Consider the following 19,406-nt stretch of genomic DNA (forward strand, 5'->3'; position numbering starts at 1 on the left):
AAAATGGGGGGAGGGTGAATTAGATGGCTTCTGAGGTCCCCACACACACTAGAGCAACAATCCTATTGATGTCTCCAGGACACACAGGCCAGGAGGCCATAACTATACACCCAGGAAGCCCAAGGCTTCGCCAGAACCAAGTTAGATGGTCAGTATCAGTCTGGGCATTGACTCATCCACGTCCCACCAATGGATTTAATTTGAAGCTAACCTCCAAGGGAACACTACTAGTGACTTGAGGAGGCGAGGGGTCCATGAGATTCCCAGGCCCACAGGGCATGAGACCAGTTCACCTTGGGGAGACAGGTCGTCTGTCTGGCCTTCAGCACTGACTCCCACTATGGTCAGAATGCTTGAACGATGCCTGTTGTTACCTGGGTGTTTTTCCTGGTCCATTCATACTCTCTTTTCATTAACCACATTGTAGCAGTTTCCAGCTACAGGTAGATTGCCTTGAAATCTCTCCTGAGAACACAGGAGATTTCTAAATCTTTAAATACATAATTTGAAGAGTTTTTTACTTTAAAAGTGGGTCTGTTCATGTAGCATCCCTTCTACATTCACCCTGCCAATTGACCAACACATTGGTAGATAAGGTTCTTAGAGAGTGAGTGACTGTGAATGTTCTTGGGGTTCTAGGTATCACCTGGAGGGTTGCTAGGGTTTCTAGGACTGTTGCCCATGAGCCCCTATCAATGTGAGTCTTAGTGATTATCAGTCAGAGCTAATTAGCTTTCAGAAAGGGCATTTACTAAGAAGGTAGAGCAAAGATTGTTGTTATAGAAATATGCCCCCCAAACTGAAGAGTGCATTCTCCCCTTGCTCATGTAAGGTTCTTAGGAACACAACTGTCCAAAGGGTAAGCTTGCAGCTCCAGGTTCCTGGAAGTCTCATAAACTTAGTGTAACTCTCTGCTGGTCCCTGAGGGTTGGAGCCTTTGTAGGGTCTTGAAACTACTTTTCCTCAGGCCATCTAGCTTGTCCTGGGTGTTCACTCAGCTCCTGGTGCAGACTTTGCTGTTCTGGAGACATGCTTCTGGTACAAAGAGGAGCTTCAGATCTGCCCAACTTTCCAAGGCCATGCAGTCATTATGACCTGGTCAATGAGGAGGGAGAACAGAATCTCAGTGCCCTTTCAGGAATCCTTCGTGGGCCGTTTGGCCCCCATTCATCGGATTGTCTTGGAGCTGACGTGCCTCATCACCTGTGGCTGATTTTCTTTAACCAATCACATATTTCAGGTGTGGTTTTATCTGCTTTACTCCAATGACCCAAAGGTCCTATAATCTTTTCAAATTGATTAAGAGTAATTCAGACCTAGTTGACTTTTGACTGATTGATTCATTGGTTCAATCCAGCTTCAGTGATTGCGTTAACTGGGCTTACATCTATATCATCAACATCACCAAATTCCGGAGCTGGAAAGGGCATTCCCTATACTCTAGAACAGAATTCCCTTCATGCCCTCCCCCAAACCAGAGGTCATCTGATCCTCTCTCTGGAGAGGGGGTTTTCCCATTCTTACTTGGGGACAGCTCAAAATGCTGGGAAGCTTTTCTGTATTTCACACTAAACTTCCTTCTCCATCACTCTCATCTAACCTTCATAGTTTAGCTGTCTATAGCCAGGCAGAAAAAACTGTTTCCTCTACCACGTGACAAATCTTCAGATACTTGAAGGTCTTCACATTTCTCCTACCCTCCACCTCAGATCTTCTGTTGTCCAGGCTAAGCATCCCTAATTCCTTCAATTGCCCCTCTTATGGCATGGTCTCTGGTCCCCACACCTTCCTCTCACCATAGCTAGGTAAAGTTTGAAGTGAAAACATTGATGGAGTTAGTATCAAGATGTTGTGGGTTCGAATCCTGATCCTCAATCTTGCCAGCTGTGTGATCCTAGGCAAGACATTTAAACCTTTCTGAGCCTCAATTCTTTCATATTTAGTAATAACAAGAACAGCATTTCTATAGCACTGATGGAGGCATACAGAGGTTAAGTGACTTGCCCAGGGTCACAGAGCTAGTGTCTGAGGCTGAATTTGAATTCAGATCTTCCTGCCTCTAGGCCGAGAGCTCTATCCACCATGTCGCCTAGATGTCTTTTAAAACTGGAGATCGCACCTCCAGTGGGGCTGTAGTGAGGGCCACATGAAGTAAGGTCTGAGAAGTACTGAGTCAGTGTCACCCATAATTATTTGGCTGGTTGTCCTTCCAGGACATGTTCCAGTTCCTTCCTCAAAGGGGGCACACAGGCCTGGATCTAGTCCTAGGGCTGTGGTCTGACCAAAATGGCCGAGAATATAGCTGAACTCTCATCTCCCTGATTATGGTTGAGATTCCTCTACTAATGCAGCCTTAGGACTCACTTGCTTTGAAGCCTTACACGTCACACTGTTGACTTCCCAGCCCATACTTCACTGAATCCCACCAATATTTTTCACATGAATTGTTGTCCAGCCACATGTCCCCCAGCAGGCCTTGGCACCAGCGTGAGCCCAGGGCTGTGAGCCTGAGGGATTGAGAGGATGGTGTTGCCCTGGACAGTAATAAGTAGGGCAGGAGTGGAGAGGGTTTAGGGGGAAAGATTACGAGTTCCATTTTGGATACATTGAGTTTAAGATGTCCATTGGACACCTGGAGACTGGAGGTCAGCAGAGAGTTTGGGACTAAGAATCATCAGCATGCAGATGATAATTAAATCCTCGGGAGCTGATGACATCGCCAAAGTGAAGAATATAAAAGGAGAAGAGAAGAGGACCTCCCCATCCCCCAGAACCATGAGAGATGCCTGTGGCTAGAGGCCATAGTCCTGAGGATCCAGCAGCGAGGGCCCAGTGGAGACTGTGTCACCTAAATCTGCAGGGAGCCCAGCCACAAGGGCTGCATGATCGTCTCCACCTTCATACAGCAGCACACGTATGCATCGGCTCATGGTACAGAGACCAAGGAGGGCAAGGCCTGCAATCCAGAGTTGGAAGCTGCCCCAAACACCTGGGTCCCTAGTCATGGCCTCCCTGCCAGGTTTTTGTACATTTGTACCTACTTCCCCTGTGGCACTGGTGGGAGGGCATGACCAGTGTACGAGCGAACCCTTCTGTTACTGTGCTCATTATTGCCTTGCCTTCTGTTAGTCAATAATTTATGATTAAGAGTTAATGGTGCTGCCTTGGTTAAAACTGGGGACTCAGATTCAGTTGTGAGTAACTAGGCATGGTTTTCCCCCTCCCAAGGGGATCCCAGTACTGACAGTGCATTGTAGCCAGGGGGCAGCTGATTGGGGGAGCAGGAAGAGGGAACCTGGAGAAAGCTAGAGGTCACCGGTACCATGCCCACCAGGCGCCACACTAGCCTTGTAATTTGGTTGGCATAGGGTAGAACTTTTTCTACCAAAGCAGCTTCCGAGTTTAGAGAGTCATGTGTGGTAGAGTCAGGTGGGACTTCAATCTGCAGGGTCTTCCTGACTTTGAGGCACCTCTTCATCCACTGAACAAGGCTATGTCTCATGGTTCTCATGATGCAATAGACACGTCAATCAGCATGGAAAACATCTTCTTAAAATGAAGGTCTGGAAGGCCTAATAAAATTCTTCTTGATTCATAATTGTATCAGTCCTAAAGAGTGTATTAGAGGTAATAATAACATAAATGCAACATGCCAAATTCTAGAGAACGTTGTCAAAGTTATGTTCATAGGCAAAGTTACATTCCTATATACTTTTATCAAAAAGAGAGAAAAATGAGAAAACTACTTAATTGAATTTACCAAATTGATAATAAGCAAATTAATTTACTTAAAATAAGCACAAAGCAGGAAATTGTTCAAATGAAAGAAGAATTCAGTAAGATAATAGAAAAGGAACAGACCAACAAAATGACCAAGAACTCTATGACTAACCTCACTTGGGCCTTCACTGCTACACGGCAATACTGCTCATCGTAATGGCCTTCCTAATGGACTGACCCCAGAATGCTGAACACCTGAACTCAGGGCTTCTGACTCCAAACAACTTAGGCGCAAGTAAGCTAGCTCCCTTCCTTTCAGGAACCCAGCCCTGTTCACCTTCTCCTTCTTTTTCTCTTCACAGTTTTGCAGCAAAGATTGAGATGATTCCTCATGGGTGATCTCATTTCCCACTCCACACATGGAGTATCTCTGTCAGTATTTGCCCCTCTCCTGTCACTTTGTCTCTGGACTCAGTGGGTGAGACGGCTGTTCAAGGTCAAAGGCCCTGTTCCATTACTCCTCTCCTCACTACCTCCTCCTAAAGCTTACCCCAGCAATCATCTACTCTCTCTTGAATTTTTAATCTCTCCTGGTCGATGTCTCCCTTTCAGTTCATAAACACATCCATATTATTACTATCCCTAAAAATTATATCCAGCCATCTGCCTTACATATGTCTTCACTTTTTCACTACTAAACAAATAGAAAGAGAAACCTATACTAGCAAAAAATCTTCCCCCTCCCCCAAAAATAGATCAGAAGAGGATTCAGAAACAAGGCATCATTGCTATTATTATAATTAAAATGTAGTATGCAAACACTGAAAAATAAATTGTTTTTAATTTGCAGTTTGCAACATTATCATTTTTATTTTCTTTTGGAAATTTGTTTTTCTTGATGGATCCTAAATTTAGAAGAAAAAAACATATAATGGCTTTTACTAATCCAAACTAATTATTCAAGTACTTAACATCTAACTATTAGTAGAGTTGAGTTTTTAGATAACTGTGGTTTGAGCAATAGGACATCCTGGGAAATAAGAAATTAAAGTGACAAGGCTATTAATGAATATATATATTTTACCAAATTTTGTATCCTTTTCATGTAATTGTATTGTTTTCAGCAAAGCGGATTCTTAATTTTTTTTTTTTAAAGCTGGATGAAAAAGTCTGGGACAGATCCTTGTGTGATTCACTCACATCGTCTGGTATGACCACCATACTAACATGCCTTTGGTCTCTTCCATGGGTGGGAAAATTTGAACGGTCCCAAGCCCATCCCCCTGGGCCCCCTTCTCCCCATTCCACTGTGACTATTCTCCCCCTGCCCCAAATTAATTTGTGTCTGCTTTGGATATTACCTGTTGATTTTTTTCTAATTTTCTTGCAATTCTACATACATGATCCTTTTATCTCATGCCATCTCCTACCAGTAGAATGGCAACATCTGGAAAAAGGGGGTGTTTTTGTTTTGGTCTGTACATCCACAGTGCCAGCACAGTGCCTGGCACACAGACATTTGTTGAATTGGGTATCTCTTCATTTTGTCACAATGACAGGATAAGAAATTTTGTCAAATGCTTGGCTAAAACCCTGAGCCTGTTATTTTTATAGCATCACCCTGATCTACCAGCTGAGTAGCCTTGTCAAACAGTCTGCCACAGTGTATTATCGATGAACCCAAGCTGGCACCTGGTGATTATTACCTTTATAAATGCTTACAAAACATTCACTCCCCAGAATCACAGTAAAGCCCTGGTCCATCATTTGAAGAATCTTTCCTTCCCTTTGTTGAAGTTGGGATAACTCCCATGAATGTCTCCTTGCTTCCCAAAACCACAAGTAATCTCTTAGAAGATGATATTGTCAGGTGTTTTGCCTGGTGGAATGAGGAGAGTAATTCTGACTGAGCTGATGTAAATACTAATAGGCATCTTTATTAGAATATCTCAGAAGTCTGTTCTTGACTTCATTCTATTCCACATTTTTTATCAAGGAATTGGATAAAGGACCACCTGTCCTCTGGGACCAAAGCCTCCATAGGTAAACCCAAGCCACTGGGGCTGGGAATGTCCTGGACTGTGTCCTGGAACCCAAGAATGGAGAGAGTTTCTTTGCCTAAAACCTGGGATACACAGACCTCCTGCACCTCGGGGATTGTGACTCAATCTCATGAGGCTTGCATCCCTGCCCTGAGTTACTAACACCGAATATTCAGAAGGCCAAGCCAAGGTGGCACCAGCCATCTTACGGGGGCTGCCTACCTGCAGGCTTTCATTTCTTTCCTCTTTCCTCACTGCCAAATCACAGTCTTCATACAGACTGTGTCTCTCCTTCCTTCTCCACCTAGACACCTTCCTAGCCAGGAAGCTCATTCAAGAAGTGGGGGGAGGGAAGGGTAACCACCAAATGAGGCTGCGGAGGGATGTGACTGCCTTGAGATCCCTTCACAAGAACTATGGATGCTGCCATCAGTCTTAGACGTGGCTTTCAAGTGCTCGGTTCTTTCTAGCAGCAGCCAGAACACAAAAGATTGCCAGGGCCCAGGGCAAACTCAGTGGGGGCTGCAGAGGTGACCTAAAGGATAAGCCAAGATGGGATTAGGTGGTGTCTAGGGAGCATGTGTCCTAGACCCCGGAGAGTCTAGCTTGACCTTACAAAGCTGGGGGAAAAGACTGGCACCAATCAGAGAAATAAAACTCTAGGAGTGATAGGTAATCTGGAGACATGTGGCAGAGGCTCTGTGGGAGGGGCCAGTAGTCGTGGCAGGAAGCCCACCTGCCCATGTTCCATACCCTATTAAATCTACATAGATTCATATTAAATCTACATAGTTCTTTGAGAGCAGAGATTGATTTGTTTTTTTCTATTTGTATCTCTAGCACGGAGTCATGCAGACAATTAAGTGCTTAATAAATGTTTTTCCATCCCTGTGTATAGACATCATACATGAATATAAATTTAGGAGATTATGGAAACTGAGTGACTTTAGGCAACAGGACATAGGAAAAACCATTGCCCCCCATCATCGCATACAAAAGATGTCTTATGACAATCAGCCTGTTCCTGGCTAAGGGTCCGGCTCAGCTCCCTTAAGGTCACTTAGGAACTTGAAAGTGCAGTTCAAAGACCACCACCCACTCTTGGAAGTGCTCACCCTGAGTCCCCCAATCCTAGCTCCCTCCCTCCCTCCAGATGAATCATCCATCCTTCTATTCTTACCATTTTGCTTTTCAGAATCTAGTTCTGACATTCAGAAATCCTCAAGCAAAGCAAAGCAGGATTGACATAAAATTAAATGGGTTTCTTTACAAGCCCCAGTAACACCATGAGAGCCAGAGGAATAAGTCCCTTTTAGTGGAATGTCAGGCTCTGAGGCAGAACTGCAGTGAAAGAACTTCAGATTTATGCCTGAAGGGCCTGGATTCAAATCTTAATTTCTCTTGGTGATCTTGAGTAGGTCACTCTACTTCTCTGGGTCTCAATTTCCTCATCTGTAAATGGAGGGCTGGCGTACATGACTTTTAAGATCCTTCCTAGCTTCTATCCTATGGGAGAAGAGGATCTTTGGGGTCAGAAGCTTCATTGCCCTCTTCTCCATGGGAATTCAGTGCCTCCGGAGGATACTACAGTAATGAATTATTTACCGGAAAGTGTCCAGAAGGCAGAGTATGGGCTGGGCAGCCCTGGGTTCCAGTCCTTTCTCTGACTCACACTGGCTGTGTGACCACTTTACAAGTTACACCCAGGGTGCGAATGGCCTTCATCATAGCTGGGAGTTCCCTAAGTGGATAAAATCACTGGTGTAGACTTACAAAATCCAGAGAAGAGGTGGTGATGAGGATGCCAACCCTGACCCTGGGCCTCAGCTGCCCTCAGGCACACATCCAAGGGCTAGGCCAGGGGTTGAACCCCAAGGTTTTCACCTGGAGCCAAAGCCCCTCCTGGCCCCAAGCTGCCTTGACCCTCCCTCCTTCCTAGCTGAACCCTGACATCCTCCTGCTGTTGTCCCTGGGCACCTGGGTTCCCTTTATCCCTTATATTCTCAGCTTTAGACGTATTGGACGGAAAACCATGTGTTCCATTGAGTTAATTTACAAGGGAAAAGAGTGCATTTAAATCCTGAAATACTATCACAGAGGGCAGTAATTAGGAGTTCTGAAAAGGGGGTCTGTGCCCTCCCAGACTGAGAGGCACCGAAGCTTTCTGACTGCTCAGATTTCCTGGGCCCAGCAGTACCCAAGTGTCCCAGGCTAGACCTCCCACCATAACTGGAGTGGGTCACCTCCCCTCCTCAGCCACAGTTTCTTCATCCCGCTCAGAGTCTGTGACTGAATGTTGATTTTCCTTTCCTTGTAGGGGCATCCCACTTAAGGGAATATTCAACATAAATGAGTGTTTGAGGTGGCTGGTGGTTTTAGGGAATAGAGAGCATGGTCTGGAGTCAGGAAGACCTGAGTTCAAATTCAGCTTCAGACACTTATTAACATATGGACCTGAGCAAGTCACTTAATTTCTGTCTGACTCAATTTCCTCAAGTATAAAATGAAGGATATTGTGAGGACCAAAAGAGATAGTAATTGTAAGACTGATTGATTCAACCCAATCCCATCTGTTCACACTAGGCCTCTTATTTCTTGGAACCATCTTAAACCTATAAACATGAAGTAGTTTTAGGAGGAGGGGGACATGATTCCTGACTGACCCAGAGAATGTGGGGCCTGACACTTGGTACCAGCTTGATAAGATTTGACAGCAGTGAAAGGGACAGGCCCATGGTGCCCTCATTGACTGTGCTCCCATTGTGACAGTATAGTAGTGGTATGCTGCCAAGGGTCAGTGCCACTCTGCTCCCACCGCTGATGTCAAGGGGCTTATATCCTATGGCGGACACCTTTAGGTGCACAGACTAGACTAAATGAATGACTAGACAAGGTCATTGGAAGGGGGTGGAGCTCCAACAGCTGACTAGAGCAGGGAAGGTTTCACAAAGAAGGTGGCATCTGAGCAGAGTCTTGAAGGACGACAAGGAATAGGAGAGATAGAAAGAGGGAGAGAGGATACCCTAAGTATGGGGGAGGACTTGTGTATCTGCAGAGGAGAGGATGTGTCCAACCTGAGGAATCCCTAAGGGTCCAGTTTAACTAGAATTCTATGGAAAAGGTCAGGAAAGAGAGTGCTACATGTCCAGCTAAGGAGTCTGTTTTGTTCTGGCTAGGTTCCATGGGGAGCCATTGTTTCTGACCAAGTCCCAATAGAGGGACTTGGTCAGCCAGGTATTTCACAGCTGTGTGGAGGATGGACTGAAGAAGGCAGAGAGTGAAAGCAGGGAACTCATTTGGGAGGACATGGTTGAAAGAATTCCAGATGGGAGGTGATGAGGGTCTGAAGCAGACTGGCGGCTGGGTGGGCAGATGGAAGGGGTTGGATGGCAGAAATCTAGTCAAGGAAGAAACTGTAAAACTTGGCCTCTGGCCGGGTCTCTGCATTGCAAGACCCATTGCTGACCATAGTGTCCCATGGGCAGATTTAACTAGAGCCCAGGGCAAGTTGTGTCCAGCAGATATTGACACCGAAGTTCCATTCATCCCAGATTTGTTCACTGCAACCATGAATCGTTTTAAACTGTCTTTTAAGTATTTTGGCTCCTCTCCTTGTTGGCAAAATCTGGGCATTGTGCATGGCTGGCTAAGGATGCTTCTCAGTACCTGCCACCAGGAAGTACTTCTAGGCACCTTCGTACCATGTTTCTGTATCTATTTTGGTCAAGACAGGTGATTTCATCAGTATGTAGAACTTTCTGCATGAAAACTCCCTACACTGATGCACATTAGCTGCTTGTCGATTACTAGGAAGCTTTGAGAGTTGTCCCAGGACACTCAGACTTCCCCAGGGTCACACATCTAGGCAGCGTGGGGACGGGCTGAATCTAGACCTTTCTGACTCTAAGGCCACGCCTCTCTGTCCTCTACCTCTCACAGATCAAGTTGTATTCATGTTGATGAGAGATGGTGAGACACGGTAGATAAAGAGCCCACCTGTCAATCAGGGAGACTTGGGGGTCAAGTCTAACCTCTGATATAAACTATTTACTTCTTCTGAAGGGAAGGGGGAAGGGAAGGGGAAAGCACAAGGAATGGCCACCACCAGCTGTGTCAATCCTTCTACAAGAATAGTAGCTTGAATTAATACAGCAACTTAGGATTTGTAAAGTGCTTTCCACATACTTCTCACTTGATTCTCACAACACGTCGGTGCTGTTATTATTCCCATTTAACAGACGAGGAAACTGGAGCGGGCAGAGGTTGAGTGACGTGCTCAGGACCAGTTTGTTTTTCTCCCTAAGGAGTCTCTTTCTTGGGCCCAGCACTCCTAGTGCCTTGAGTTGACCCTCCTGTGGTCCGAGGGTCAGTCTCTTCTCCATCCTCTCAGTCTCCTTCCTCAAATGTAGCTCCCAGCACTGGAACTAGGTTTTAGATGTGGCTCTGAGCAGTGCCAAGGAAGGCCAGCAGGACACTTATTTCCCTGGGCTATGGGCAGAAGTCCAAGATCACATGAGTTTTCTTGGTTGATATGATAATAATGTGGTATATTATATAATACATATCAATTCATATATATGATATCATATATACAATAATGGTCATCATGAGCAGAAAAGTGGTGCTAGCGTAGGAATGACAATTTCAAGCAAATTTCACTGGGAATTACAATTTCAGACAAAATTGAAGGTATTTTCTCTACAGTCTGATTTCCTTTTGTACTGGACTAATTTCTTTCAGCTTTGAGGCTTGTTTGCTAAGGTTGCTGACCATTTGTGAAGAACTCACTTGCCTTACAGATTAATTTTTTTTTATTTTAAATGTTTCTCTATATCTTTTGTTTTGACATGGCTATAATTGTGAATGTATCCCTCCACCCTTCCCCTGACCCAATGTCTAATCCCTTATAACAAAAAAGGCCTTTTGCCCCCTTTTCTGCTTTGCTGACATGGTTCCTCTGCAGTAGCTGGGAGTCTTCCAGGATTAAGGACAAGATACATTTTCAAGTTTCCTGGATTGTTCTAGCTAAAAAAATTCACATGACCCAGCAGCCGAAAAGTCTGGTAATGAGCCTCAGCGTGCACGCTCCCATTCAGCAGCATGTATGCCTCCGACATGGTCAGCTGAGTGTCTTGGTGAGTATTTTTGAGCACTTGGATAAATAATTACATATGCTTCCACTTGTCTTTCTTGCATTACATAGTCTTATACCATTCATGCTTCCTTGAAGACCTTGAAATGTATTGTGCCTTTAAAGTCAGCTGCTGAGTGAAGTCTGCTCAGAATTCCAAAAGTCATACACCAAGAAAGTTAGGTGATGTTACTGAAGGGTAAGTTACGACTGGGAGTTGTGAGAAAAGAAGCTGTTGGTTTTGACTGTGACAGCGTGCACCAGGGAGGCATCCTAATTATTGGATGATTATGGAACAAATATAATTTGTCTAAATATGCCTGAACCCAGAAAGATCAGAGAGAGATGAAATGAGAGATTCAAAAGTGCCTCCGCTAACTTTGAAGCTGAAAGTGATAGATGCTTAACTTACTCTTGGTAAGTAACTATGCTTAAGCAAAGGGACATGTTAAAAGAGAAAACCAGAAGTTACTCAGATCAACTAGTTTAGCTGAGACACAGTAACCACTGACGTTTTAGTTGAATACAGCACGGAGCGACCCAGTTTAGAGTGAAAACATCTATTACGTGCAGAAACTACATTGACCATGGAACTTTTATTGGCAGTTGTTGAGAAAGAAAGAAGATATTGGTCTCTGCAGTTCCAGAGTCGGGCATTATCCTGGGCATGTGGGCTTTCCTCACTCGTGTGACTCCTTGGAACGTTTCTATAAATGTGTGCCCACTTTTTCCCAAAGTGAAAGAGTGTGACTCCAGTTTATGTGTGGATTTTTAATTACTTATATACTTGCTATAATAAGTGCTTGTAATATTATTATTTTTGCCTAATTTTAAGTAAATGAGTCTGTGTAGGATATAACATAGTCATGATTGTGAGTTGTACAAACAGAAATGCTTCAATGGGAGCTCAGTAGCTAGAGTGATAAGTATACTGCATCACAACAGAGTCACACTCAGCATCCTTAGAAGATCTGGATGTGACAGAATGGTGGCACACCTTCTTTGGTCACATGGTACCTGCCAAGATGAGAACCAGGTCAAGTAAGTGAGCCAGCCCGATGAATGAGTAGGCATCCACTAGCCCTGTGTGAGAGTATGAGGTATTGCAGTGTGGCTAAAGTAGCACACCTGTTATACTCTGATAGTCCTCAAAAAGGTACTGAGAACTCTTCATGTGGAGGAACAAAAGCTAGTCATGTTTGGTGGCATTTGTGCCACCATAGCAAAGCCCAGGTCCCTCTTAAATCAGTGTAACCTACCTGTAGAAAGAGGAACACCGCTGTAATTTATAGCTCAAGCCCATATTTACGGAGACTTTCATGCTTATCAGTGCACAATAGAGTTGTGAATTGTTCAAGCCATTCTGGAAAGTAATTTGGAACTCTGCCCTAAAAAAAATCACTAAGGAGGCGGAGCCAAGATGGCGGAGTAGAAAGACGCACATACACATAGCTCTGAACCCACAACCCATAGAACGGCTACAGGGAAGTAACTCACGGCGAATTCCGCACCCAGAGGCCACAGAACATTGGAGCGAGGGAGATTTCTGTTCCAGAGAGACCTGCAAACCTCTCGCGGGGGGGTCCTTCGCGCTGCGGACTGGGCGCCGGGACTGGGAGCTGAGTGCAGCCCTGCCGCGGCCGCGGCACCGAGAGGAAAAGATCCGAGCAGGCTTCACAGACAGGATCTCCAGAGGCCACGCGGGTCCCTCCACCCACAGAGGGATCTGCAAACCTCTCGCAAAAGGTCCGTCGCGCTGCAGACACAAAGCCCAGCCCAGACCTGCTGCGGCCACGGCTGCGGCACCGAGAGAAACAGATCCGAGCAGGCTTCAGGGACGGGATCTCCAGCGGCCGCACAAGTCCCTCCACCCACAGGTGACAGGGGTGGGTGAGAGAGTCTCTTTGGTGGGTCGAGAGGGGAGTGGGGTGCCCCCATAATTCAGGCCCCCCCGGGAGGTAGAAGCTGAGAGGCGGCTGCAGACAGGGGCTCCCCAAGCGGGCGGGAGCCTGAATCCATTGCGGAAGGTCTGTGCATAAACCCCCTGAGGGAACTGAGCCTGAGAGGTGGCCCTGCCCCGATCTCAGCACCAGAACATAATCTCATACTGAATAGCAGCCCTGCCCCCGCCAAAAGCCCTGAGGCTGGAAGCAGCATTTGAATCTCAGACCACAAACACGGGCTGGGAGGATCAGGAGGTGAGGTGGGTGTGAGGAAAATATTCAGAGGTCAAGTCACTGGCTGGGAAAATGCCCAGAAAAGGGAAAAGAAATAAGACTATAGAAGGTTACTTTCTTGGCGAACAGGCATTTCCTCCCTTCCTTTCTGATGAGGAAGAACAATGCTTACCATCAGGCAAAGACACAGAAATCAAGGCTTCTGTGTCCCAGCCCACCCAATGGGCTCAGGCCATGGAAGAGCTCAAAAAGAATTTTGAAAATCAAGTTAGAGAGGTGGAGGAAAAGCTGGGAAGAGAAATGAGAGACATGAAGTCAAAGCATGAACAGCAGATCAGCTCCCTGCTAAGGGAGACCCAAAAAAATGTTGAAGAAATTAACACCTTGAAAACTAGCCTAACTCAATTGGCAAAAGAGGTTCAAAAAGCCAATGAGGAGAAGAATGCTTTCAAAAGCAGAATTAGCCAAATGGAAAAGGAGATTCAAAAGCTCACTGAAGAAAATAGTTCTTTCAAAATTAGAATGGCACAGATGGAGGCTAATGACTTTATGCAAAACCAAGAAATCACAGAACAAAGAGAGAAGAATGGAAAAATGGAAGATAATGTGAAATATCTCATTGGAAAAACAACAGACCTGGAAAATAGATCCAGGAGAGACAATTTAAAAATTATGGGACTACCTGAAAGCCATGATCAAAAGAAGAGCCTAGACATCATCTTTCATGAAATTATCAAGGAAAACTGCCCTGAGATTCTAGAACCAGAGGGCAAAATAAATATTCAAGGAATCCACAGAACACCGCATGAAAGAGATCCAAAAAGAGAAACTCCTAGGAACATTGTGGCCAAATTCCAGAGTTCCCAGGTCAAGGAGAAAATACTGCAGGCAGCTAGAAAGAAACAATTCAAGTACTGTGGAAATACAATCAGGATAACACAAGATCTAGCAGCCTCTACATTAAGGGATCGAAGGGCATGGAACAGTATATTCCAGAAGTCAAAGGAACTAGGACTAAAACCAAGAATCACCTACCCAGCAAAACTGACTATAATACTTCAGGGGAAAAAATGGTCTTTCAATGAAATAGAGGATTTTCAAGTATTCTTGATGAAAAGACCAGAGCTGAAAAGAAAATTTGACTTTCAAACACAAGAATGAAGAGAACCATGAAAAGGTGAACAGCAAAGTGAAGTCATAAGGGACTTACTAAAGCTGAACTGTTTACATTCCTACATGGAAAGACAATATTTGTAACTCTTGAAACATTTCAGTATCTGGGTACTGGGTGGGATTACACATGCACACACGCTCACATACATAGAGACAGAGTGCACAGAGTGAATTGAATAGGATGGGATCATATCTTTAAAACAAAATGAAATCAAGCAGTGAGAGAGAAATATATTGGGAAGAGAAAGGGAGAAATTGAATGGGGCAAATTATCTCTCATAAAAGAGGCAATCAAAAGACTCATTAGTGGAGGGATAAAGAGGGGAGGTGAGAGAAAAACATGAAGTCTACTCTCATCACATTCCACTAAAGAAAAGAATAAAGTGCACACTCATTTTGGTAGGAAAACCTATCTCACAATACAGGAAAGTGGGGGATAAGGGGACAAGCAGGGTGGGGGGGATGACAGAAGGGAGGGCATGAGGAGGAGAGTGCAATTTGAGGTCGACACTCATGGGGAGGGATAGGATCAAAAGAGAATAGAAGTAATGGGGGACAGGATAGGATGGAGGGAAATATAGTTAGTCCTATACAACACAACTATTATGGAAGTCATTTGCAAAACTACACAGATATGACCTATATTGAATTGCTTGCCTCCCAAAGGGAAGGGGTGGGGAGGGAGGGAGGAAGAGAAGTTGGAACTCAAAGTGTTAGGATCAACTGTCGAGTAATGTTCTTGCCACTAGGAAATAAGAAAAACAGGTAAAGGGGTATAGAAAGCTATCTGCCCCTACAGGACAAAAGAGAAGATGGAGACAAGGGCAGAGAGGGATGATAGAAGAGAGAGCAGATTGGTCATAGGGGCAATTAGAATGCTTGGTGTGTGGGGGGGGGAGGGGATAAAAGGGGAGAAAATTTGTAACCCAAAATTTTGTGAAAATGAATGTTAAAAGTTAAATAAATAAATTTAATAAAAAAAAATCAAAAAAAAAATCAAAAAAAAAAAAATCACTAAGCTATGCCTGTCTGTTGATTCTGCATTATCCTTATTAGGCAAATACCTCAAAGAGACCAGAGAGGAAAAGGACCCATAGGCACAACATTTCTAGCATCTCCTTTCATAGTTGCAAAATATGGGAAACTAAGGTGATACCTATTTGGGAATGATTAAGCAAGTTAAGACATAGGAGTGTAATGGAATATTACTGAGCCGTAAGAAATGATGAAGTGGACAGATTTGGAGATAACTCAACTTTCCATGAACTGATCCAGAGTAGAGTGATCAAAACCAGAAGAATAACTGATGTAATAACAGCAGCATTGTAACGGCAAGCCATTCTGAAAGACTTTAGAGCTGATCAAAGTAATGGGTGGTCATGATTGCAGAGACCTAGAGATGAAGCAGGCTGCTGACCTATTGAGGTGGTGGACTCAAAATTTAGAATCAGGACACGGCCAACAAAGGAACTGGCTTGACTTGACTACAAATATTGTTTTGAATATTTCCTTTTTCCTTTTTGTTCATTTGGCTGAGGAAAGGGAGAGGTGGAAAGAAGAGAAAGTAAATTAAATCTAAAAAAAATCAACCTAGGGCTGATAGAGAGAAGGCTTAGGAAGATATATGGACAATTGAAGTCCCTCATCATGACAATATGGTGCTCTCATCCAATCCTTCCTTCTGTCTCAGTACTCTGTGGTATATTCCCACAAAAACAGCACCTCTTCCTTTGTTGGGCCTCATTCCAATGTCCTCCACTAAGTTTACCCTTCTGTGTCCCTTCAGCTTCCCTGGTTACCTTACATAAGAATTAATTTTTAACAAACTGCCACTTACCCTTTGACCAGCAATACTACTAGGTCTCTACCCCAAAGAGTTCAAAAAAAAGGACATACTTATATAAAAATATTTATTATTGGTTGTTGGTTCAGTTGTGTCTGACTCTTCATGACTACATTTTGGGATTTTCTTGGCAAAGATACTGGAGTGGTTTGCCATTTCCTTCTCCAGCTCATTTTACAAATGAAGAAACTGAGATAAACAAGGTGAAATGACTTGCCCAGGGTCACAAAGCTAGTAAATATCTGAGGCTGGATGGGAATTCTTGATGATCAGTCTTCCTGATTCCAAGTCTGGTGCTCTATCCACTGTGTCACCAAGCTGCAACACATTTGTAGCAGCTCTTTTGCAGATGGCAAAGAATTAGAAATTAAGGGGATGGCCATCAACTGGGGAATGGTGGACAAACTGTGGTAGGTGATTGTGATGAAATATTATTGTTCTATAAGAAATGATGACCAGGTTGGTTTCAGAAAAAAACAAAGTCAAGACATATAGGAACTGATACAAAGTGAGGAGAGCAGGACCAGGAGAACACTGTATACAGTAACAGCAACATTGTGTAGTGATCAGTTGTGAATGACCTAGTTCTTCTCAGCAATAAAATGATCCAAAATAATTCTGAAGGACTTATGAAAAAAATGCCCTTGGCCTTTAGAGACAGAACCGATGGAGTCTGAATGCAGATTGAAGCATACTTTTTTTTGACTTTATAATTATTGGGGCTTTGGCTCTGCATTTTCTTTTGCAACATGGCTAATATGGAAATGTTTTGCATAATTGTACATGTATAATCTGTATCAAATTGCCTGCCTTCTCAAGACCGGGAAAGAGAAGGGAGGGAGGGAGCGAATTTGAAATTCAATATTTTAAAAATAAAATGTTAAAAAAATTGTTTACATGTAGTTGAGGAGAAAAATAAATTAAAATAAACTGCTATTCCACTGTCCATATTCTAGTCCTGTCCCATCCTATCACTTCTCAATAGCATCTGTGCGGTCCAGTTTGCCTTTTTGCATTAGTATCTCAAATATGTTACTGATCCTGTCTGTCTTTGTGTTTGGGGTCTATGTTCTATGAATTCCTGATCTCTCATACTGCTGTTCTTTCCCTCTTTCCCAGGGGCCTTTCTTCTGGTGTCTGGCAAGGCAGAGATACATGAGCAAGGTTTTTCCCCCTTTCTTCTTGTCCTTACTTCTCAATTTGAAGGTGGTTCCCTCCTATTTGTGAGGATTTCAGCCAATTATTTGACTACCTCTTGACAAATACTCTCATCATTCTAAGCCTCATCCTATCTAAGAACTCTTTAGAGTATCCACCCCAAATGTTCACATGAACTATTCGTGCTCGACCTGTGGTAGAGCATTCCGAGCTCGTATTGGTCTGATCAGCCACAGGCGGACACACCGAAACTTGACTGTAGCACAGTGATGTCATTTTGGTCCTCTTCGAGAATGAAGGACAGCCAATCAACCATTCTTTTATTGAAAGTTCTGGTACAAAAACACAGAATCTGTGAATAGAACTCTCTCCTTAAGCAGCCCATCCCTTCCCAAATCTGCCCTTCTCTTCTCAACCCTCTACTTTGAGTTGGTTGTGACAATGGCAATCCCACCCATGGTCCCAAGGCCTTGAGTTTCTTGCTTGTGGGCATTTTCACTTATCCCCATCCGAACCACCAGAGGTGGTGTTAGGTCTAACACATGTGAGGAGGCATTCACTTGCATCCTGCTCCTAGCCCAGTGCTTGGCACACAAGAGGCACTTAATAAATGCTTGTGAAATTGAAATCCCCTGGGAAAAGAGCAGACCTGCCAATAAATATGTATTAAGCGCTTACTCTGGGCCTGGCACTGAACTAAGTGAGCATTTGGGAATGCAAATGTGGGCCAAAAGGCCAGTCCCAGCCATCAAGAGGCTGACGTCCGAAAGGGGAAGATGACATTTACAGAGAAACTGCAGAGGGTGGGGGGAAGGTACCCAACCAGGTTGTGGTTCTTCTTTGTTCTCAGACATCAGGAAAGTGATGCCATGACATGCAGGCGAACTCTCTCAAAGTCACTCTCTCTTCCAGAGCTGTCAGCGTCCAGTGGCGGGACATAGGTCAGGGAGACTGGAGATGGCCTCCACCCAGCTAGCAGGTAGGTGGGAAAGCCCAGGGTAGAGTAACCTGCTGGAAATGAAGTCTTGCTGACCCGAGAGCCCTCCTTAAATGGAGGGGTTCTGGAAAGAGCCCTCCTTCCTCCAATCAGAGGCAGAGGTTACTTCTCACCTACCCAGAGCTGCTTCACACCCCTTAGAAGAACCATCAACTAACTGATCCTCCCTAGCATCTCTTGGGGAAGAAGCCAATGCTGCCTCCTCACAGAAGCTAGCTCCCTCCCCAGCACAGCTTAGCTCAAAGTGTTTGAGGATCTCTGTGTCCATCTGCACACACACACACACACACACAGAGGAGTGGTCATTACTGGGCAATCATTTCTTTAAGGAACATTTTGTTCCCTCAAAGATGTGGGAGGGCCGCGACCAGCTTTCCCTATGTTTACAATATGGATATACAAGCTAGGTACACTCTGCAGATCACTCCCCAAAGCTTTCTCTGCCAAGCTTGCTAGAAGCTAGACTCTGTTCCCTTGAATTCTTGATGGTAGCTCCTCTGCCTTTTGCCATCCTTATTCATTGTACTTGGAGACTTAGGGCGTCCTGACAGAGTTTCATTTGTCTGTCTGAGCTCTCCTCATCTCCCAGTAGTACTTCAGCCTGCTTCGCTCCTTGAACAAGTTCAAGCAAGTCAAAAAGCATTTACTAAGTGCCTACTATGTTCCAGGTGCCCTGCTTAGTATTGTTTGTATATGCAGATACTGAGGACACAAAGGCAAAAGATAGTCAGCCGCATTCAAATTACTATGCAGAAATGGGCTACAGCGCCTGGAGAATGCCTTAACTCAACTCTTCAGGCTGGTAGGTGTTAGTCTACTGAGACTGCTTTCTGAGAGAGGCTAGGTCCATGTCCAGTGTGCCATTCCCCTGATGTGTCTCTTTCCCACTGTCTGCCATAATTCTGCCCTAGTTCACAGGCCAGTACCCTATCTTCAGAAGTAGTCTGTCCATGGAAATCTCCAAAGTTTTAGTTCTTAGTCTCCCTAGAAATGGAATTCTTGAGCTGTGTACTGAATCCTAGGAGTAGAGAGGTGTTTCTCAGTGTGTCCTCCCAAGCCACTTAAAGCATTAGTTCACTTGCTGATGAAAGCATTTGTTGTTGTTCAATCTTTTTAGTCATGTCCCAACTCTGTGAGGTGGTCTTGGCAAAGATACTAGAGTGGT

The sequence above is a fragment of the Notamacropus eugenii genome, chromosome 3 (assembly GCF_028372415.1).
Source record: "Notamacropus eugenii isolate mMacEug1 chromosome 3, mMacEug1.pri_v2, whole genome shotgun sequence".
Taxonomy (NCBI): Eukaryota; Metazoa; Chordata; class Mammalia; order Diprotodontia; family Macropodidae; genus Notamacropus; species Notamacropus eugenii.